At 37.0% G+C, this 2,774-nt stretch overlaps 1 non-coding gene across 1 annotated transcript; it reads left to right on the top strand.

The window, feature by feature from the left end:
* The first annotated feature begins 1,897 nt into the window (after positions 1-1,897).
* On the top strand, positions 1,898-2,027 carry LOC132482808 (small nucleolar RNA SNORA11). The gene has a single exon (XR_009530974.1). It is a non-coding gene; the product is annotated as a small nucleolar RNA SNORA11 (small nucleolar RNA).
* Positions 2,028-2,774: the final 747 nt, after the last annotated feature.

Genomic DNA, 2,774 nt, shown 5'->3' on the forward strand with positions numbered 1-2,774 from the left:
AATAGCCAGGACATGGAAGCAACCTAAGTGTCCATCGACAGACGAATGGATAAAGAAGATGTGGTACATATATACAATGGAATATTACCCAGCCATAAAAAGAAACAAAATTGAGTTATTTGTAGTGAGGTGGATGGACCTAGAGTCTGTCATACAGAGTGAAGTAAGTCAGAAAGAGAAAAACAAATACCGTATGCTAACACATATATATGGACTCTAAAAAAAAAAAAAAAAAAAAAAGGTCATGAAGAACCTAGGGGCAAGACGGGAACAAAGACGCAGACCTACTAGAGAATGAACTTGAGGACACGGGGTGGGGGAAGGGTAACCTGGGACAAAGTGAGAGAGTGACATCGACATATATACACACTACCAAATGTAAAATAGATAGATAGTGGGAAGCAGCTGCATAGCACAGCGAGATCAGCTCGGTGCTTTGTGACCACCTAGAAGATGGGATAGGGAGAGTGGCAGGGAGGGAGATGCAAGAGGGAGGGGATACATGTATATGTGTAGCTGATTCACTTTGTTATAAAGCAGAAACTAACACACCATTATAAAGCAATTATACTCCAATAAACATATTTAAAAAAATCCTGTGCTTCCCGAGTCTGCAGTCTAACAAGGAAGAAAATATGAATATAAATAACTATAATTCACTATAAAAATATTAAGTGGCATGAAAGGAAAATTCTATGGGAGAGATGACTTCTACTGATCATGTTGCCTTCCTAGGTTGCTGCCTTCCCAAGCTGAGTCACCTCTGCTCTGTGGCTTCTCTTAAGATGTTACTATGATTATCTTTAAAAAGAGAAGGACTCTAGATCAGTTCTTCTCCTTGGTCACACATTAGAATCACCTGAGGTGCTTTTAAAGCTCTCAGGCTGCACCACTGTCCAATTAAATCCAAATTTGGGGGGAAAGACCCAAGCATAAGCATTTTTAAAAAATTCCCCAGATGATTCCACTGTGCAGCCAAGGTTGAGAATTGCCAAATGACTTCTGTATCCAAAGTCCTATGCCAAATTCTATGCAGTGCTATTAAAAAAAACATAAAATACATGTCTGTATATGGAGGCACTTCACTTTTTAATAACATGCTATTCTTATGTCACATCAGTTTTCCTTGTGCACTTCTGTCCATTCAAGCAATTAAAGATAAGCAGGTTAGCCATTTGAACTCATAACTATTTGTACCTTATTAATTGCCCACTCTAACAGAACTAGTGAACTTAAGATGCAAATGGAAACTGCAAGTTCAAAGCCATGAAAAAGTTAATGATTTATCCTCCCCCCCTGTTTTTGCAGAAAGATGACTATTTGATAGCCCTCATGTTTATTTTGGAAGCAAAGGAGATGCCTGCTATAAAGAGTGATCCCAATCTCCATTCTAGACTCCATCTAGAAGTCTAGAATTGTAGCTGCCTTTTTGAAAAATTGAAGTATAGCTGATTTACAACATTGTGTTAGTTTCAGGTATACAGCAAAGTGATTCAGTTATATATATATATATTTTTTCAGATTATTTTCCATTATAGGTTTTTACAGGATACTGAATGTACTTCCCTGTGCTATACAGTAGTACCTTGTTGTTTATCTATTTTATAGATAGTAGTATGTAGCTGCTAATCCCAAACTCCTAGTTTATCCCTCCCCTTCCCCCTTTCCTCTTTGGTAAACATAAGTTTGTTTTTTATGTCTATGGGTCTGTTTTCTGTTTTGTATATAGATTCATTAGTATTTTTTTAGATTCCACAGATAAGTTACATCATATAATATTGTCTTTCTCATTTTTACTTACTTCACTCAGTATTATAATCTGTATGTACATCCATGTTGCTGCAAGGGGCAAATTTCATTCTTTTTATGGCTGTAGCTGCCTTTTTAAAAAGTTTTTGGGGTGTGCTCAGAGCAGGGGGCCTGAAGAAATGGCTCCTCTGTTTACAGCACACCCAGCAGGAATCTGGGTTCATTGTGACAAGGGGCACAAAGCTTGTGGCCTTTCTATGAACAAATACCCAACACGTCCCCCTGTACCTCCACATGGCTGCTGGGCAGGACCAGTGGGACAGGGCTCAATTTTGAAAGAAAAGCTACAGTATTTAGTGGCGGAGTTTGCCACCTAGAGCCTGTCTGGTCCACGCATGTGTGGGCCATGAGTGGTCTTACAGTCATAAAAGCTTTGAACCTCTCTCTTCAAGGAAAAAAAAGAAAAATATATTCCAACTATATGCCATTCTGGAAAAGCAAAACTATGAAGACAATAAAAAGATCAATGGTTGCCAGGAATTTGGGGGGAGAGGGGAGATGAATACAGAGTACAGAAGTTTTTATGAGTAGTGAAAATTCTTTGTATGACATTATAATGATGGATATATGTCATTATACTTTTGTCCAAACCCACAGAATGTGCAACACTATTCACTTCATTAAAGTGAACCCTAAGATGAAAAAAAAAAGCTTTTATTGTGAAATAATTTCAATCTTACCTAAAAGTTGCAAAAACAGTACAAAGAAATGCCATATATTCCCTTCATACCATTTCATCAATTGTTAACATTTTGCCACATTTGCTTTATCATTTGATGAATAGATAGATAGATAGATAGATATAGATGGATAGCTTTTACGCTTATAAGAGTAAATTTATCATGTTCTTTTACCCACTAAACACTTCAGAGTGTATTTCCAGAGAATATAAACATTCTCTTACAAAACCACAGATCAATCACAAGAATCAGGGAATTTAATGTCCATGTAATACTATTATCCAA

This window comes from Mesoplodon densirostris, chromosome X (assembly GCF_025265405.1).
Source record: "Mesoplodon densirostris isolate mMesDen1 chromosome X, mMesDen1 primary haplotype, whole genome shotgun sequence".
Taxonomy (NCBI): Eukaryota; Metazoa; Chordata; class Mammalia; order Artiodactyla; family Ziphiidae; genus Mesoplodon; species Mesoplodon densirostris.